Source organism: Pteropus alecto, unplaced genomic scaffold, assembly GCF_000325575.1.
Source record: "Pteropus alecto unplaced genomic scaffold, ASM32557v1 scaffold156, whole genome shotgun sequence".
Lineage (NCBI taxonomy): Eukaryota > Metazoa > Chordata > Mammalia > Chiroptera > Pteropodidae > Pteropus > Pteropus alecto.
In genome coordinates this window covers 4,216,047-4,237,286 of record NW_006437746.1, presented here as the reverse complement: position 1 = coordinate 4,237,286, position 21,240 = coordinate 4,216,047, and the positions used below count along the sequence as shown (strand labels likewise).

Below are 21,240 nucleotides of genomic sequence, written 5' to 3'. Positions count from 1 at the left end.
CCAACATCTCCAGGTGACACGTTTGGGCAATAAAGGTTGAGAGGCACTGATAAAAACCTGTGATGTCCACACAGTTACCCGCGCCAAAAACTGAGGATTTAACTACGCACGAGGTCAAGTACCTGAGCCCACAACAACCCTCCAAGAAAGATGTTTGCTTGTTATTCTTCCTACGTACCCAGGTTAACGTCAGCAAAACTGGGCTTTATTAAAAGGCCACCAGGCACTCGGAGAGAAGGCTGAGAAAGTGCGAAAGTTGTCCAAGGTCAAAAGGTAGTTAAGGGAAGAACTGGGGTTTGAAATAAGATCTCTTTGAATCCCAGACTCATGTGCTTGACCATGACTTTCAGTGGAAGGTTTTCAAATGATTCGTTTGAACCACTGAATCCAATAGGCGGCATGTCAAGAATCATTTTCCGAAATGTCGTCTTTACAAGGCCTCCCTAGGGGCTTCTTTCTCACCCCTCTGTCAACCATCTGGGTGGACAGAGACGTGCTGGGAGGGACCCTTCCAGGAGTATGGTATCAGAGAATATGACTCTTTTAGGCAATCAGGTCTGAGTCACAGAGGCACTGAGCCCCAGAAACGAAGCTTAGAAACGCCTGTGTTTAAGAACAAAAGGCCAAGGCTTCCGGAAGGAGGATCTATTTTATGATGCCTAAGGTTTCAAAATGACTGTGAGGGCCCCTCACCTACCTCTTCTGAGCTAAATGCCATCCTCTGCCCTCTGACACCCTTGGGTCTGGAGACAGAAGGGTGGAGGCGGGGTGGAGACAATTGCAGCTGACAGGAACTTTTTAAGAACCTTGGCCCCAAGACAACCCTGGTCCAGGCTTCCCAAAGCCCTCATGATATGATTCAGGCAAACAAGGCTTTTTGAGAAAGTCACGCGTGCTTTTCCTGGATGCGGGGAAGGGAGAAATGGGAAGACCCGACAGTGAGCTTCTCGGCAGTCCATTCTTCATCCCCACTTTCTTGATGACCTCACACGGGATTCGTCTGCTCTAGATTCAGCTGCAAACAATACGAAAACCACAACGATAATAACAGGGGCTTAAACCAATGCTTCTCAAACGATCGTGTGCCCGTGACTGGCCTGTGAGTCTCGTTAGAGTGTGGATTCAGATTCAGAAGGTCTGGGGTGGGCTCTGAAGTTGAGCATTTCTAACAAGCTCTCGGGGATGCCATCGTTGCTGGCCTACAAAGCGCACTGAGTAGTGACGGCTTTAGCAAGACAGAAGGTCGTTCCTCACTTAGATACGGAACACCTGGAGGCTGACCCTCCGGGCTCTATGGCATCCATGGCAGCATCGGAGGCTCTGACTCTGACCTCTGCTACTCAGTCTTCGGCATGTGGCTTCTATCCTTAAGATCACCTTGAGATCCATCTAGAGATCCAGCCTGCCCATTCATACTCCAAGCCAGCAGCAAGAGGGAAAAATAGCCCTTCAATCAGCCAAGCCAGCTCCTCTGGAAGATTTTCTTGTAGGCCCCTACCTCTACTTCATCATTTGCCTACCCTTAAGCTGCAGAGAGACTAAAACTTGGGTTTCTTTTCCTAAGAAAGAAGGTGAGAAGAGGTGGCTGGTGGGTAATTAGGATGTCTGCTCATCTCTCCATCCTACTTATCTCCCCAGCCTGCTTGTCACCATATTGAAACCTTAAGATAGGGGAGTGTGATGTCGTTAACCTCTCCTTTCCAGCAATTCCCCTGGGGAGGGAGAAGCAGGGTTCCACTGTGCATTGTCTCGGTGACCTGGTGAGCCATGGTTAGGAGCCAAAGTGAGAGTAAATGAAAAAATGCTGACCACGGGGCAAGAGGGATGAGGAATCCAGCAGAGTGGTCTGGAATCTTCTGCTAGAACCAGGCAGAAAAGTGGAAAGAGTACGGACAGACTATGTGCCCCACTTTTGAAAACCTGAGATATGTGATGTACCTTGTACCTTGTACTCCAAGGGGTGGGACTTTGCCCCTGGACCTTACAGCCTCTTTGGGTCCCCCCAGAATAGAAGGTCTCGGCCATGCTCTAGCTGGACCTTTCCTATCCTCCCTTCATACTCAGGCTCTGGCAGAAGCCTGGGGCCTTGCTTCTGGCACATGCCACTGGCACCTAGTCTCACCCACCCCCAGGTCCTTTCTCTTGCTTTGGATAGAACCTCCCCAGTGCTAACACCTGCCAGAATCACCAGAAGTGGCTACTGCCAATTCCTTGATACTTTTCTTTTATGCCCAATGTCCCCTTTGGCTGAAACTGCCTGGCCTAGAGCCCCCCAACCCACCTACCCACCTAGAGAAAGCAATTCTGCGGTAACTTTTGAGCAGGTGTAACCACTGAGGGACGAGGAGTGGATATAAGCCAAACCACTAGTGGCTCATGACATGGCCTGATGCAAAAGGAACCGACAAAATCAAGGTGACAGCATTAACTAAGCCGATCAGAGTCCCCCACCAGGGACTCTGAAGTTAAGCCCGAAGTTACAGGACAGAAAGAGGCAGACAGGTGGCAGCAACTGAGTCAGATTAAGGATGCCACAAATTCCTACTGCTGATGTCCCCAGCTCCCAGCACCACCGGGCCTACATTTCCGAATATCCAACCTGGTGGATATCATCCTGCTTGTCATTGAGGCCCTCCACAGATTTCCAGACAGGCACGATTGACACACTTTTCTATTCATCTAGTGAAAACGACTTGTGATGGGTAACTGATGCTGTGCAAGTTTCTCGTTTCGATGCCTGCCCGGCCGTACCATCCACCCCTTCCTGGGTGCAACTGCGCTTCCCACATCCCTCCACCCAGGGAAGTGGTGACAAACTATTTTCTGTGCAGAAGTGGTCACTGACCGGGTCACAGCTGGGTATCGACCAAGGGAGCCTACCATCAGCTTTCCAGCCGAGACGTCTGGCTTGAAGGCAATGATTTTTTTCATAACAGTGGCTCAGCTGCCATAATCAAACCCCAATGACATGCTTACGACAAGTATATGTTTACTTTTTTCTCTTGTGGAAGTCTAAGTTCGTACGGCAGCTCTATTCCGCAAAGGTATCGGGGGGCCCCGTCTCTTTTAATCTTGTTGCTCTGCCAACTATTCAGTGCCATCCTCATCTGCACCGTCCAAGATGGCTCACCACATAGCCACATTCCAGTAAGTGGGACAGGAAAAAGGATGCCAGAGGACACACCCCTTCCCTTTAAAGCACAAACTGGAAGTTGCACCGATAACTTGCACTTGTATCCCATTGGCCAAAATGGGATCAAATGGCCACGCCCAGGTGCAAAGAAGGCTGGAAAATGTTAGATCTATTCCAGGCAGCAAATGCCTAGCTCAAAATCTGGAGTTCTATTATTTTGAGAGAGAATGAATAGTAAGGGGCATCTCCAGTCTCCGCTGGTCAGACCAGCTTCCTCTGGAAGCCTGGGGCTGGGGAAATCAGAAATGGTTGCCTTCCTGAGACGTGAAGGAGATGGAGGGTGACACGCAGGAAGAATCACAGCCTTGAGGACATGGGACGAAAGTCAAGATCATGAATAGGCCTCAAACTGCCTGTGACAACGAGTACCATGCCCACTCCTGCTCTCACAGGGGGGTGTCCTCTAAGGAAGTCCCCTTCTCTTCAGGGGACCGAGGCACTCAGAAGTCTTTGTCTCACAGCCAGGACATTCAGTCATGTAGGAGACGAGGTTTCAAGCAATGTTTTCATAGTGGTCCCATACTACAGATGGGAAAACTAAACTCTAAATAAATGCTCATCACCTTTCCCCAGTCAGAAGAAAACAATGCATGAAAATCTGTTGCATTCAGCCTGTGATCAGTGATGTGGAAGCAAACCACGCTACATGATGCTATCTGACTTCCTCTGTGTAAAAAGTGCAACTAGAGATTGAGAGGGTCCTGTTTGCCGAGACCACAAGCTCAGGGTGAGACGGCCGTATAAATACATCCATAGATGAGACGTGAGACTGGCACGTTTACATGGGCACAGGGCACCAACACACAGGCCTCACTGAGGTTCCATATGCAGGAGGCCTCTCTTGGACACCACAGTCCAGTTAGCCACAGTGTATATAGTGGGGCCTGGGGACGGTAGGGGAGGAGAGTGGGGCCAGCGCCTGGGAACTGGCTAGCACTGAGGGGACAGGATTAGTCTCAGGTCCTCGAGGAAGAAGTCCTTCCCAAAAAGCAAAAATGAAGAGGATAGCCAGAATGATACCCTGCCTGGACATGTGACTTTTGGAAACAAGAAACACAAGTCACTCAACGGACCTTAATTAGTCCGCAATTATGCATGAGCTGGTTGTGGGCAAGCCCAGAGGTGTGGACAGCCTGCAGCCCCAAGAGTGGGCATCTGCCACACACGCTGGCCACAAGCCAACTGCGCTGCAATACCGAGGTCTCCTTTTTAGTCTAGATGGTCTCAGGTTAAGATTCGGTCATGCCAGGCAGCATCGGGAAGACAGAGTGGGTGATCATGATGCATAGCAGCAAGGACCAGGGGCCCCAGCAGCACAGGGCTGCAGCAAGGAAGGAAAGTTTGGTCCTATAGAATAACTACTGGCTGTTGATGGTGGACAAATTAACTAGAAACTTAATTTAAACCAGTTTGAGCAAAAAAAAAAGGGGGGGTGGAGTGGGGAGTCTGTGGGCTGCATAACCCAACTGCTCAGAGTACAACAGTACAGCTGGACCCAGGGACGATGAGACTTAGAGATTTAGCTGTTACCAGGACTTCCTCCCCATTTGGGCTGCCATAACAAAATACCACAGACTGGATGGTTTAAACAGCAGGCATTGACTTCTGCCAGCTCTGGAGGCTGAGAAGTTCAAGACCAAGGCACTGGCACAGTCAGTTCTTGCTGAAGGCCCACTTCCTGGGCTGCAGACGGCCACCCTCTCGCTGTGTCTCACATGACCCCTTCTTCACGGGAGTGCACGTGGAGACAGAGAGTCAGCTCTCTCTTCCTCTTCCTACAGGTGCACTAACCCCTTCACGGGGGCCCCACCCTCACGACCTCATCCCAGCCTCATTACGTTCCCAAGGCCCTACCCCCCATATTGGGGGTTAGGACTTCAGCATATGAATTTGGTGGGCGGGACACAAACATCCTTCCATAACAACCTATGTCTCTGATTCTCTCTGCACATTGGATTCATTCTTACAATTCAGCTTTCCCCACGAGGCCAAAGCCACATCTTCAGGCAGCTCAGGACTGAATATCAGCAAGGAGAGAGAGTGTCTTCACCAACTGCGGGGTGCAAAACATCTCCAAGAAGTCTCCTGATTGGCCTTGAAGGCCACTTGCTCATTTCTGAACAATCGCTTTGGCCAAAAGGGCGAGGCCACTCTGATTGGCCCAGGAAGGTCACATGCTCATCTCCATGACCACACTAATGGTTGGAATGAGGAAGAAACAGCTTGCCCCCAAAATGGGGAGTGCTATTAAAGGCCTGCCAAACAACAGATGCCCATCGCAAAGGGAGCTGGAGGTGGGAAGGGATAGAGTGGGGGCTGTGCTGAGCTACAGGTAGTAGAACTGTTGATGAATCTGTGTGAGTCACCTGAGGGTGCAATTCAGGGGACTTAGTATGCAAGAGGATAAAAACCTTGGAAAAACAACCTCTAAGCTAAAGAAATGCTGTTTATTACTATTAATGGAGAGGCTTCGGAACCCTGGTACTGTGATATCTACAACTTACTTTACTCCAGCACTGAAAGTGTGATCTAAATGCGTCTGTCCTTTCATTCAATACCCTAGAGGAGGCCAGTTGCCCTAAGCCGGACAACCCCAGGGGTGGTCATCAGAGCTTAAGCAGAAGGCCGTAGCCCAGAGGGGATCCCACCTGTGTCAGCTACCTTTATGTCTGATCGGTATCGGTGTCTTTTAATTAGCATAATATAGGGAGAGATGAGTTTCCATCAAGGAACTCCCCACAAATGGGGTCTAGAATCTAGTGAGGCTCTAAGGAACGCTGCCCACCTCCTGTGTGGCCAGCTGCTGATTCTAGACTAACCTGAGCCTGACTAGATGGTGTGCCAGTCCCCAAACACGAGCTTTGTCACATTTGCCTCGAGTGAAACTTTCTTTCATGCACAATCTCGTCAGAGTGTTCTAAAGAACAGAGAGTTTGGCCATTACCGAACTTACAGGAGGTGATGTGACTGATTCGTGTCTACTTGCTAATAAATGTCTGCTGGGGGGAAGAATCGAGTCTAAGACTTGCTTTTATGGTGACCTAGAGTGAAGCTGCAAGGGGGGAGCTGGCTCTTGACTCCTGTAACTAATGGTGGCTGCTGATAGTAACCAAAAGGAGCCCCACTGTTGTATGTGACCAAATTGGGAAGTGATAAGTGCCTTGCAAGCCCAGGAGCTCCTCAGAAAAATCTATCACCCATCAGGTTTCGGGGTTCCAACTGGAGCAGGAATCCAACTCCCAGAGATAGGGGAAAGCATGTTGGGTGCAAGGCAGGGCCCATTCGGAGTAAGATGAGGGAATGAGCAGGTGCCCATGGGGGACGGAGGAAGAGACCCACGAAAGGAGGCAAAGGCCTGGTAGCCAGCACTGAAGTATGAGCTTGGAGCCGAAGCACACAGGGGGCCGCCATGGAAGTGAGCCTCAGGGTCTGGGCTGCAACCTCCTTAGAGACCTGCCAGCAGGGAGCTCAAGGGTGATGGTAGTGTCGGCTGTGGATAAAAGGAAGCTGCCGAGACTCTAACCAGGCAGAGGCCCGCAGCCCTCCAGCCCTCCCAGCGACACCGCAGAACCACCACAAGGAAATGCAAAGACATCAGAACTCCTGACGCCTCGGTCTTCAATAACCCCGAGTCTTCACCCTTTCTTGTCACTGGCCAGCATTTTAAAGGTAATTACAAAAACTATGGAGAAGCATCTTCGTCGCTGCTGGCACGAAAATGTCTTTGAGCAGAGAGCATCTTTGAAAGGTTCACTTTTCAGAAGGTAGAAAGGGAGTTTCCAGTCTACGGCCATGCTGCCCCGAACAAGCCCGATCCCGTCTGATCTCGGAAGCTAAGCAGAGTTGGGCCTGGTTAGTACTTGGATGGGAGACCACCTAGGCACACCAGGTGCTGTAGGCGCAAAAAATTTTTAAAAATAAGGGATTGTAAGCTGACAAGGTCCTTGCGATCTGTGAGGTCAACCAAGGGTTGCCTCGCCTGAAAAAAAAGAAAAAAGAAAAAAAAAGAGAGGGAGTTTCCAGCCTGGACTTTGAGTTCCTCCCACGTTTAATGCAGAAAGAAGAGGCTTTTCTGGAACACGAAGGAGGAAGGAGGAGAAGGAGAGATGGGTACTGAGGGCAGAAACCCAGGGAAGAAGACGCCACCACCGCCCAGAGGAAGGTTTCGAGGGGCTCGCGGGACACACACGTATGAGGTTAACTTTCCCTGGCTCCCCTGCTGAAATCTCTAGCAAATCCTCCACTGCCCGCTGATGCATACGCACCTCATACACCAATTTAGTCGTGTGTACCCATCAGCTCCTTTGGGCGAATACCAGCAGCTGCCATGAGAAAGTCCCTTACTCCACCGTAACCTCAGACTCCAGGTCGCCAGAAGAGCAAGTCTCAGAACGCATTCTGCCCGAAATACTGACACTTGTTAGCGAGCAGTCGTAATTTTCCAGTGCAGGGAGGGTCGTTTGGGGCCACAAAGAGGCGGTGAGGATGAAAACACAGACCTTAAGCGAAGATGAACAATATCTTGGCGAGAAGAGATATAAATGGATTGTCTGTCTATTTCATTATACACACCTCTTACTTAATTCGAAATGATTGGCCTCGCTCTCCAACCAGCAGGGGAGAAATGGGATAAAACGTGAACAGCATCCAAACGAGTCTCATGCAGTGTAAAACAAAAACATGAACGATTCTTTGTTCTGTGAAGGCACAGACATTGCAGGTGTAAATATGGGATCTTTTACCTCCCAAGTGATCATTTCTCCCCAAGGTGTCCACGGGGAAGGTACGAGGAGACGCCCTTGCGGAGACACAAAGGGAATCGTGGGCGGGGCGGGCCGCACCTGTCCAGCCACAGGTGCAGGAAGGAAGTCGAGTCCAGCAGGCAAGACTGGTGTCTGGCGTGCGCACAGTACAACGACAGACCAAAACCAGGTGAGCATCCGGCACTGGGGACAGGCGTCCATGCAGCAGGAGGGGCAGAACTCTGAATTTGACCAAGAGGACTCTGAGTGCAGAGTCCTCACAAATCCGGGAAGCAAGCAGAAGGGGGAAGGGCACCTGGGACAGCAGTGTGTTGGAGGGCTGTGGCCACCCGACTGAAATTTTGGAAGAGGAGAGGACTCCAGCCCCGAGCAGGAGCTGAGGATGACAGGGGTAACGAGAGCGGATTCTGGAAGGACCGAGCCTTTGTCAGGTAGAGATTGGGTGCAGAGCGAGAGAAATCCCAGTTATCAGAGACCACCGAGGTCAGGGCACACGGGCCATCCCTGAAGCTTAGGCCTGGAGTGTGGAGCCAGATCTCCTTAAATGCCCCTTCTTAAGGTCAAGGTTAATCCCAGAAATAGAAGCATTCAGCTGCAAGTAACCAGAAACTGAACTGGCAAATGGCTTAAACCATACGGAGATCATTGAGTCATGAAATGGGAGGGTCCGCAGAGCAAGCTGCGGCTGATCCAATCCAACCCTCTGCCTCACAGAGGTCGGTGGCTTCGTCTGCGGGCTGGGAGCAAAATCACTCCTGCCATGCTGGCTGCGGGTGTGGACAGAGTGGCACTTTGGAGCAGATAAGCCACGTGGGCAGGGCAGACACCTGGACAAAATCACCCTTCTGTTAGGAAGAAGGAAGGGGGATGATGCCAGCAAGGCCAGGGCCAGAGTTCACGACGGATGGGTGCAGGTGGGCAGCAGGCTGGGGTCCCCAGTGCCGCTGCACCTCTGACCAGCTGTGTGAGCTGGGGGCAAAGCCACTTTGGCTCTTGAGGCCTCATATTTTTTCACCTTATGATAAAATGATTAAACTAGAGACTCTCTAAGGTTCTATCCAGCTCTAAGTAGTCTTGGACTCTACGAAATGATATTTTCATGGTACCTCAACGCAGGCCCTCAAATATGGGACACGATTCTAGTCCCTTGAAATGATACTTTCAAAGATGGGTCAGATGCCCACCGACAGTGCGACCTTGCCACTCTGCTATCAGGAAATGGGGTCTAATTCTCGTCCCCTTGAATCTATGCTAGCCTGATGACTCGCTCGTACCCAGGGGGCCATCGTAGCTTATAACTAATAAATTATGGGAGAAGTGACTCTGATAGCCTTTCCAAAAGGTCATGCAGATTCTAACTGGCTCTCTCAGGACACTAGCTGCGGGAGGATCCGACACCACGTAAGAAACCCAACCACTCTGCGACTGCTGTGCTGGGGAGGCCGTGTGTTCACGCGGACAGCTCAGCTGAGCTGCCAGCCCACAGCCAGCATCAGCTGTCAGCCGTGAGCGTGCGCCATCTTGGGCATCCAGCCCAAGCTGACTTTCAGGTGACTGAAACCTCAGCTGACATCATCCTGCAACCCCGTGAGAAATCCCACAGGTGAACAGTCCAGCCGTACCCTTCCAGAATCCCTAACCCAGAGAATCATGAGTGAGGTAAAATGGTCGCTGTTCTACACGCCTATGTTTCAGAGGGATTTGGGACTGAGCAGCGGTGACCAGCATCTCCTTAGAGAGGAGCAGGCGTAAACGAACCAGGAAAGATTCGGTCAACTTTGAGACGTTGTTTCTGGTAGTTGCAAAACATTGAAAAATATTTAAATTCCTTTTTGTGGCTATTTAAGGAATCAGGTGGAGAGGTTCCTCGAGGGATGACCTGGGCCAGTCTTGCCAGGAAGTGACAACAGTGGACCTTCACGCTTATGCAACTCTTTGCAGTTTGTGGAAGGCAAACTAACTCTCTCGAATGCCAGAACTAAGGAAGGCACAATTCAAACTCCATCTTTGTTCAGCCCCGCTCCCAGAATTCCTGAGCCCGTGCCCCACCTGCTTTTCTCAGAGAGAACTTTAACAGATGAGCAAAACCTCCCTCAGCGAACACACTGTGATGGGCGCACTGCCAGCCAAGTTCCTAATTGTCTCCACAATGTACCCTCATATGTGGCAGCAAAGGTGGCTGGAGGTCCCTGAGCTACCAAGTTTCCCAGTTGGCCCTCCTTGTGCTTTTCATAAACTTTCCTCTGATGGGGTCAGGGGTCAGCCCCATAGGCCTTTCTACAGCTGTTTTTAACAGCTGCCGCCTTGACCCTTAGCAGATGCATCCTCTGGTTAGTGGTCTTCCTTGAAGATATTATCCAAACAAACCCTCGCCGTGGCTCTGTGAGGTGGACAGGGCAGATATTATTAACGCTATCGTGATGACCGGCCTTCGGGAGGGCTCCTGACAGTTTGTACCTGCTGATATTCACATCCTTAGCCGGGCTGACTTGTGTAACACATAAGCTAGTGGGGAAATGGCAGAGCTTAACTTTCGGAAGCTGCGTTATAAAAGTTAACGAGGCTTCTGTCTTACTCTCCTAGACTGCTCACTCTGGGAGAGGCCAACTGCCATGTCTGGAGGACACTGAAGCAGCCCCATGGAGAGACTCAAGTGCGGGGGACTGAGGACTCCTGTCAGCGACCGTCTGAGTGAGCTGTCTTGACAGCAGACCCTCCAGCCCCAGTTAAACCTGCAGATGGCTGCAGCCAGCGGATACCTTGACCTCATCTCATAAAAGATCATGAGCCACTATGGAAAACAGTATGGAGGTTCCTCAAAAAACTAAGAATTAATCTACCGTATGATTCCGCAATCCTTCTACTGGGTATTTACCCCAAAGAGTTGAAAACTCCTATCTGAAAAGATATTTGCACACCAATGTTCATGGCAGCATTATTCACAGCGGCCAGGACATGGAAGCAACCGAAGTGTCTTACGATAGATGACTGGATAAAGAAGCTGTGGTACACATATACAATGGAATATTACTCAGCCATAAGAAGAGATGAAATACTGCCATTTGCAAAGACATGGATGGACCTTGAAATAATCATACTAAGCGAAATAAGCCAAACAGAAAAAGTTGAAAATTACATGATATCACCTATACGTGGGATATAAACCTAAAAGCAACAAGTGAACAGGACAAACAAACAGAGACTCATGGACATGGACTGTAGACTAGTGGTTACCAGAGGGTAGGGGAGAGGGGGGAGGAGGGAGGCGGATGAGCGTAAAAGGGGTCATTTATGATATAATAATGTTTGTTTTTTTTTTTTAATCGGTCATTCAAAAGAGATGAGCCTGCAGTGTAAATATATATATGCCTTACTGTTAAAGTATGCAGCTGAAACTTACTGGATTTCATTAACCAATGTCACCATAAAAAAAAAAATTAATTAATTAATTAATTAGGAAAGAAAGAAAGACCATGAGCCAAAACCACCCGGCTGAGTTGCCCCCAAATTCCTGAGCCATGGAAACTACAGGCGATGATAAGTGTTGATTGTTTAGGCTTCTAAGTCTTGAAGGAATTTTTCAAAGTGATAGATAATCCGTGCATTATACGAGTCAGAAGCAGCCCCAGAGAGGTTCAGCCCCAAGTTGCACAGCGAGAGCGGTGGCTGGGACGAGAGCCCACATCCTGTGACTGGGACCCGCACGGCGCGGGTTCTCTTGCAGCCCCATATTTCAGCGGTTCTGCGATCTGGCCCCAGAAGAGAGAGACATGAGGCTGCAGGAATGGGGGCAGGGACCGCCCGGGCGACCGCAGCCGCACTCAGGGCGCAGACTCGATATGGCTCCTCCACCAGGAACCCGCGTAGGGAGGGAGGCCGAGACCCTTTGCTCCTGCTTGCACGGGGCCTCCCTGATGCCGAGAAACGAGCCAGCATCAGGGCCTTCCCCTCAGCGAGGCCGAGCGCCTACGTGCACGCAGCCTCAGGAGCGTGGTCTGGCCTTGACCCCACCACGCCGGCAGCTACCGCTGAGCCCGGGGAGGGCGTGTGTGCGGGCACGTGTGCTTACGGTCCACGGCCGCAACTCGGAGTCTGGCCTGGTCCCACCGCGTCCCCACTGCTGATTCATGCGTCAGCTTTAGAGAAGTCACCCCACTGAGGGGCGCTTTCGGTTCCCGTGTGAATCACTGGCCATGTGGTCGCCCATCACCCTGCCGCAGGCAAGGCCTGCTGGCCACATGAGCTCTGCCAAGGGACGGCATGTGGCAAGGCCAGCTGTTTATTTCCTCATCCTTCCCCGCTGGACAGGGGGGACTTAATCCAGCAAGAGCCACGATGGCCCCCTGGGCAGGGCCAGGGTTGGGCACATCAAGACAAAAGGGTAAAGAGGCCGAAGTAGTCCCCGCTGGTCTTCAGGGTCTGTAGTCTGGCTGACAGTGCAGCGGAGCGGGCGCCAGGCAGAAGTGGGGACTCAGCAAGCAGGAAGTAGAAAAATGTTCATGAGAATAGGAAGAGGATGCAACAGAGAGCAGCCCCTTGGCTGTGCAGGCCTGTGGAAGGGAGCAAGGGAGAGACCTGACATGGTGACATTACTTGACCAAAGACCTTAATAGCCCCCACGAGGGTCTTGTGACTATGACCTCATGTGACATTCAAGGACTTCCATAATAAGAGATGGGGAAAAAATAGGCTTTAGGACACCTGGGTTCTAATCTAAACTCAAGATTCCATCACTTGGATACCCTTGGAAAAGTCATTGGCCGATCTGGGCCTCAATTTCTTCATGAGTAAAATCGAACTGGGTTCCCTGTGCTCATACTGGGTTCCCTGAAGCCCCAGGGTTGTGTGGATCTATCCTAGAGTTTGCCATTGGGTGGGGAGGGGGTCTAAGCCAGTGCTGTCCAGTAGAAATAGAAAATGAGTCACATATGCAATTTAAAATTTTTTAGCAGTCACATTTTTTACAAATATAAAAGTAAATAGGTAAAATTAATTTTAATAGTCTTTTATTTAGTCTAATCTATCTAAAAATTATCATTTCAACATGCTATCAAATTATTACTTTTTGTACTAAATCTTGAATTTATTACTTTTTGTACTAAATCTTGAATATCTGCCGTGTAACATCTACCTAAGCACATCTCACTTGGGACCAGCCACCTTCCAGCATTCAATAGAGTTTACCTACCTGTGAAAAGGAGGAATCAAGGCTTTAAGAGGAGAAGACCTCCTCCTGGTGGACAAAACAGGAAAGTACATGTGAGCCTGAAACATTGAAATGAGCAAAACACTGGAAAGCACCCAGAAGCCCGATGCGTTTGGGGGTGCAGGTGGCTCAGTCCTCCAGAGCATGAAGATAGGGGACGGGGCATGAGGGGAAAGGTCATGAATTCAATTCACCTCCTCCAGCATGACATCTAATCAAGGTCTCAATTCCTTGATTCAGGGATCCTGCATGATGTCACACACACACACACACACACACACAGTGAGGGCATTTGGGGGCAACACTCGCAAATCAGAGAAGCAAGTCAAAGCCAGACTTTTCAGGGGTTTGGGAGTGAAAACTGATGGCAGATTCCCTGCTGGGAAGAAAATGAATGAGAACTATTCTTTCAAGGCATAAGAGGGATGCGGCACAGACCGGGGGACATTTCAAGTCAGGAAAAACTATTTGGGCAACAATACAGGCCACAGACCAATTGTCATGATCAGATCAAAGGGATCAGAGACATTCAAAAGGCAGAATAGCAGAGCCAGTTAGGAATAGACTGGAGCCAGCTTCGCCGCTTCCTGGCCGTGTGACTTTTTGGGGGCAAGTTACTTACTTCCGTGAGCCTCGATTCCCACGTCCATATGATGGAGATAATAATGGTACTTGCCCCCTGTGTTTGCTGTGCCGTGAGTTAGTTATGTTAGAACTGACGATGGAGTCTCTTTTTCCGAATAACATGTGTCAAATGCTTAGAATAGCGATAAGAGAGTGCCATGAATTAGCTATTATAATTATAGAAATCTCTTTAGAGGGACAATATTTTCTGTGGGGGCTCACACAGCCTTTCCCCGGTGAGTTGAAATTCAAGTGCAATTATATGGCAAGTCTGACTATTCCCTACTCAAAAGTGACAGTTTTATTTCAGTAGAGGGCAGTGGCTGACAGCATATTTCTCTAGCATCTTCAAACTGAAATTTCCAAGGCCAGCTTCCCAACTGGGTGGGGACATTCAGGACCATGGAGATTCAGCCCCTTGTTTTCCTAATATATAAGCTTCCCAGGGGAAAAAATGTGAACTTATCGGGATTTACAATTTTATCTTCTAACTTTGATGCTGTTGCAATCAATGATCTTTTGTTTCCTCCCCAAAAAATAATGGCTACGATTTGTTGAGAGCCATTGTCTATAGTCAGTTTGCATTCACTGACCTTCGTCCCATCGTTCAATACAGCAAGACGACTATCTTCCCCATTTTACAGCTGAAGAAGCTGACGCTCAAGTCTCATCTAAATTTGCCTAAATTATAGAATTACCCAGAACGATCCTATAGACAGAAAATCTGAGCCCCTGAGCAGTGATCCGATCTTAGCTGTACCTGGAATCCTTTGGGTGGGAAGGAGATGGGGGTGGGGGGACAATTTTTAAATCCTGGCAGTCCAGGCTGGTGCTCCAGGTCAATTAAATTGACATTTCTTGGCTGTGAGACCCAGAGACTTCAGCGCTTTCGAGCTCCGCAAATGTCGCAGTGTGTCGCCCAGACTGAACACCACCCATTCCGAAGCCATTCGTCTGGTCCCCAAAACCGGCGCATCCTTCACTGTCCTGGAACATTCTCGCAAGCTGCCTAGGTGCATAGAATTGAATCGAGCGTTCTTACCATGGCATCTGCGATCATTGATCCACGCCGAGTTCTTCTTTCTCTTTATTTTTCTTTTCTCCTTCCTCACTCATTCCCAGCCCATTATCGTCCACACACTTCTCCCTCTAGTGTGTTAATGTATATTCTGGTCCACTTTCCATGTGGGATATATATTTACATTCTTGAAAACTCCAGTGTGCGTGTGTTTACATAAACGACGCTGTGCCATAAATATCATTTGGGATGCTTTTATTATTATGATTATTATTCTTCAACATAATGTTTTTGAGCTACAGCTGTGTAACTGTAGTAAATGTATTTCCAATTGCTGCTTTTTCTTACGACATGTGCATGTATGTATCCATTCCCTAGTGACAGATACCTAGGTTGTGTGCAGTCTTTGCCATCAAAAACAATGCTGCCATGAGCTTCTTACCTGTCTCCTTATGGCCTGTGCACCAAGGGTGGAAATGCTGAACCAGAGAGCATGTACACCCTCAGCTTCCCCCAGCTGGTCCTCCAGATGCTACACCAGCTCGCACTCCTACAAACTTGCCTCGCGGGGTCTCACTTACTCCACCCTTGTCAGCCCTTGATCTTATTTGACTTTCTAATTCTTGCCAAACACTTGGGTAAAAAAATGACATCTGGTAACTTTAATTTGCGTATAGCCGATAGCTACTGACATCTCCTCATGCTCACGGAACCGTTCCAGATTTGAAGTCAAAGGGCCAAGCAAAGAAAAGCGTCCATCCAAGAACCAGCAAAAATCTCAGACAGATATATAGCTCTTCACCGCGTGATTTCACGTTTCACCACGTGATTTCACGAACTTCAGCTGACTTGTTGCTCCCCACAGCCCTGGGAAATCCTCACAGCACAGGGGCAAAGGGAGACTGCGAGCGTTTGATGCCTGACTCTTGGGTTGTCTGGCCAGTTTTTCCTGGAACCAGTGTCCCGACCCCTCGTCAAGGCTGGTCCTACTCAATTGTGGTATACCTCCAGAAGAGATGGCCGTTCCTCCTATGCACCGGGTTCAGGTGTTTGCGAGAGAGCTGGGGATTTCTTTTTGCTGTTTTGTTTCTTTAATCAGTTTTACCGAGGTAAAATGGGCATTTCGCTGAGAATCACTGATGTAACCACCACCGATCATTCTTGATGCCTCAAAAGTTCCTTTGCCAGGTAGTCACCCACCCAGGAAACCACTGACTCGCTTTCTGTTAGTATAAATGAGATTGGCCTTTTCAGAGTTCCTATCTCTATGGATTAGATTGGTTTTTCTCAGATTCTTTTAAGTGTTGTTCAGATTTGTGTTCTTTCTCACCGCTCAGCGTAATGCTCGTGAGATTCTTCCACAATTGTTGCATGTATCAGTAGTTTCTTCTTTTTCATTGCTGGGTATCATTTCTTTGGGCATCTACACTTCCCTTTGTTGATCCATTCACAAGTCGATGGACATAACAGTTGTTTCCAGCCTGGGGATATTATGAACAATTGCCCTCGGGGGTCTTTGTGTGGATATTGATCAGGCGCTAAATTTCAGGAGACACTCACTCTCAGGTTCAGAAAAGTGCCGACTCTGCACTTCCACGGAGCGGCTGGTGACTCCTCCTTAAAAAGCACTCTCTCCCCGGCAACCCCAGTCCCCACACCCCACTTGCCTTACCCTCCTCTGGAACGGAGGGAGAGCAGTGGTAGAACTGGCTGTAACTGTAAACGCAGAGCTCGAGAGCAGAGGCAGTCTGAGTTTCTCAAAGTATGATCTGAAGGCCACCCCCTTGCAGCCTAATCACCTGCAGATCCCGGCCCCTCCCCCTACTTACTGCATTGGAATTTGGTGGTCCGGGCGTGGATCAGTCCGTTTAATACAACGCCAGCCATCCTTAGACACGCTAAAGCTGTAAAACCAATGCTTTGAGCGATGGAGACTCATTGAGGCTTTTTGAGCTGAACAAGAGCAGGAGCATAGCTTTCTGTTTGCTTGTTTGTTTAACTTTGAAATAATGGTAGATTCGCAGGAAGTTGTAAAAATAGCATGGAGAAATCCCGCTTCGCCGTGACCCATTTTCCTTTAACGTTTGTATATTTTATTAACGATAGCACGATACCGGAACCAGGGAATTTGACATTGGTACAATGTGTGTGTACGACGGTGTGCGTCGTTGTGTTATTTTATCAAGGGCATCGATTCCTGTAACGGCCGCCTCAATCGAGATACAGAACTACTCCATCACCTGCAAAGATCTTTATCCCACGACCTCTGTATAGTCAGTCAGTCACACCTGCCCCCACTGTCCCTAACCCCTATCACCGCTGATCTGCTTTCCATCTCTATGACTGTGTCATCTCGAGAATGCTATGTAAATGGAATTGCACAGCATGTGACTTTTCGAAACTGCATTTTTTACTAACCGTAAAACCCCTGAGCAGTAGCCCACGGTATGGAATTTAGCCATTCACTCGTTTAAGGGACATTTTGGTTGTTTCCAGGTTGGAACTATTAAGATTAAATCTTCTAGAAACATCACGTGTAGATTTTTGTGAGAACGTAAGCTTTCATTTCTTTGTCAGAAATGCCCAATGTGTGATTGCTGGATCATACCCTGTGTGTTCGTTTTCTTAAGGACTGCCATACGCTTTTCCAAAGTGGCTACGCCATTTTATGAATGAGAGATCTCGTTTCTCCACATCCTTCCCAGAACCTGGTATTGCTATTGTTAATTTTAGCTGTTATCCTAGGTATGTGGTGGTATCCACCGTAGTCTTAAATTGCATTTCCTTCATGCCTAGTGATGTTGGGTATTTTGCCATGTGTGTATTTGCCATCTGTATATCCTCTTCAATGAAATGTTCTTCAAGTCTTTTGCCCATTTTTAATTGACATGTGGTTTGCGAATATTTTCTCCCAATCTGTAGCTTACCTTACCTTTCAAAGAACAAAATTTTCAGTTCGATGAAGGCTAATTTATCTATCTTTTATGTATTACACTGTCAGTGTTATGACTAAGAACTCTTCACAAAGCTTTAGGTCCCAAAATGTTCTTCTGTGTTTTTTTCTAAAAGTTCTACAGTTTTACATATGCATTTATATCTATGATACATCTTGAGATAATTTTTGTGTGAGGTCCAAGATTTAGGTTAGAGGGTTTTTTTTGTTTTTGTTTTGCTTTGTTTTTGCTAAAGAACGCTCAATTGCTCCAGCAACATTTGTTAAAAAGACTGTTCTTTCATTGAATTGTTTTGCGCCGTTGTTAAAAATCAGTAGGCCATATATGCATAGGACTAATCAAGTTATTTATTTCATATTGTGTAAGTTGTGATAGTCTGTAATTTCTGAGGCATTAGTCTACTTTATCTAAGTTGTAGAGTTGTTTGTAGAATTTGATTTTCCTTTGGTGGCTGCGGAGTCTGTAGTAATATCTTTTATTGTGTTCCTGATATTAGTAATTTGTGTCTTTGTGTTTCTTGTTGGCAGTCTTTCTAAATGGGTATCACTTTCATTGAGCGTTTCAAAGAACAAACTTTTTTGTTTCATTTCTCTGTTGTTTTTGTTTTCAATTTTGTTCATTCTGCTCTTATCTTTATTTCTTCCTTTTTTCCACTTACTTTGGGTTTATTTTGCTTTGCTTTTCCTAAGTTCTTAAGATAGGTGCTCCGATACTTATGTGAGACCTTGTCTCTTTTCTCATGTAAGCATTTAGTGCTACAAATTTCTCTCGGCACTACTTTGACCGCTTCCCACAAAGCGCGATGTGTTGTATTTTCGTTTTTATTCCATTCGATGTATTTTCATTCCCCTTGATACTTCCTCGATTCTTGGATTATTTAAAAGTGTGCTGTTGATTTTCCAATAATTCACTTAGTGAAGAGTGTCAAACACGGTAAGTTGGTTTGCTCCTTTCTGATATGATTTCTTCTGTTGTCGATTTCACGGTGAGGATTGCTGGAAGGGGAACAAACATCTTTTGCTATCGAAGGAGCCTGGAGCTTCGTGAGCTAACTTCGTTCACATAGAAACATATATGAAACCACAGACGCACACACACATGCATGCATGCATGCCTGCATACATACACACACACACATTTATACATATACTCACACCTAGCCAGCAGAGCTCAAACTCTCATATTCAAAAACAAGGCTGATGACAGACACCATGGTAAACAAGAAACAGGAAAAGGAAGGCAAAGAGTATCAAGTCAGCATCGCATCTCTAAAATAATTAGGCCAAACCAGAAACCTCCAGCGGAAATATCAGAGACATTGCATAGTCTGGGTCGACGGTAGATGAGCTGTATTTCTTGTATGTGGGCAACACCTGCCTCTAAGTCAGTGTTCTCCCCACACCCCGCTATCACTGCCCCCATCAGAGCAAGATCGATCCAACTGATTCTGCTTTGAAAAAATGGAAAGAATAAAACACACCCCATTTAATAATACCACAGCGGAATGGAAATTCCAGGAACTAAAGACGGATCAGAAAGAAAGAAACGTATGTCCTGCAAAGCAATTCGGTATTTGACAGATAATAATGCCCTTCTCAAATGGCACGTGCTGAGGATCACATATTGTCTTTATGTTTATATGCAGTATAAACATATTAGGTATATATAACAACCTAAAAGAATGTTGATAAAGTCTTTTCCTATCCATCTGATAACTATTTCTGTCATCCAGATTTTATGGTCTCATTTCTTCCCTTTAAACCATATGGTTGTAGCTTTACAACACGTTCACACATCTGGTGGTGTATCGGGTCTCTCAGCAGCTGAGCATGCTCTGGGACCTCTGGGCTCTGAGCTCCGCATGCAGAGTGACGAAAGCAACTTCACCTCCCCCATCTAAGCTAAGGGCACCCGATCAGTTTAGACCGGGGCATCTCAACTTTGACACTGTTGCCATTTTGGTAATTTTCTCTCCTGGGAGTTTGTCCTATTTGGCCACCCCCTTGGCCCCTACTAGTTAGATGTTTTTAGCTTCCCCCCGCTTGGAATAACCAAAACTTCCACCAGCCTTTGCAAAATTGCCCTCAGGAAGAGCCACTTGTTTAGACATCTGCCTCCTTATTTCCTGCTCTGGATGCTGTAAAAGCCACGATGCTTGGAGCCACAACAGCCCCTTTGCAATCGTGAGGAACCGTACTACAGAGGTGCTGAGGCTGGTACAGGAGATAGAAAGGGCCTTGGTCTTTATGACATCACCGAGTTGCATTGGTCTTTATGACATCACCTGCCGTAGCATGCTCTCTCTAAGGGAAATTAATAGCTTCCCACTCCTTAAGCCATCTTAGCCATGTGCTCGGGCACTTGTGGCCAAGCGCATCCTAGTGAATCCCCCTGCTCACTCTGTTCCTTAAAACCCTTCACTCGTTCTCCGTTCAGGATGAATTTCAAACTCCATAGCTTGGTACCCAAGGGCCTTTGCTTCTCTCTCCTGCCTCATCTCTCACAGGTCCCATCCATAATGAGAGTCCTTTGAACCAGCCCTGATTTTTTTCATTTGCTGGTCCCCTCTGTACCACATCCTTCTGCCTCTTCTCTTCTTGTTCACTCCTACTCAGCTTTCAAGACTCAGCTACATGTCATCTTTCCCCGGAAGTTCTCCCTGAATCTCCATGCAGTGGTTTTGAAACCTGGACCCCAAATTATTTAACACTCCTTCAATTGATAGTACTGTGTGTTTCTTCAAGTGGAGATTTGGGCCTCTGTGGCTTCCGCCACTCTGAGCACCCAAGGCACAGTGCTAATTGGCTAATCCAGGGCGAGAGTTTTATTCAATGACACACAAGGTGACTTCTGTGGTAAGGACGTGCAGTGTGTGAGATGAGCCAGCCAGAACTGGAGGCCTCAGGCAACCCAACTCACCGCAACCAGCCGATGCTGCTCATCTTTCCAGCCTCAGACCCTGACAGTCCTGCCTCTTACACTACGCGCCTCACCGGCTCTGAATCACTGGACAGCTCAGAATGTGCGCTACGGCATAAGTGTTCCCCAACACCCAGCATTTGGCCCCCTTTCCCTGCATAACTCCTACTCATCCTCCAGAACTGTCTTGAATATCACCTCCTCCAGGAAGCCTTCCTTGCCTCTCCAAAGCTGGTGTGCCCAGAGCCAGCCCCTCACATCGCTCTCACCACACCACGTCCTCATCGCCCTCTTCCACGTCTGTGAGCCTCGAGCATCCTCAAGGCGGAGAATATCACTTATTCCTTTTCTGAGCCCCCGGCGCCTAGAATAACGCCAGGCCCAACATAACATGGCTGCAATTCATATTAGCGGAACTCAGGGGCCAAATTTACATGGGGCACTGAGTCCTGGAGTCCAGGTTTGAACCCCTGCAGCCTAATTCCAGAGCCCAGGACGTTAAACTGTACGCCGCCTGGCCTCCTTCTCCTGAGCCACCTAGACACTTGTCACAAATGCAGAAG

The 21,240-nt window shown here is 48.1% G+C and overlaps 1 pseudogene; it reads left to right on the top strand.

Annotated features, from left to right (window-relative positions):
- Positions 1-6,975: 6,975 nt before the first annotated feature.
- Positions 6,976-7,094, top strand: LOC112482085 (annotated as a pseudogene).
- Positions 7,095-21,240: the final 14,146 nt, after the last annotated feature.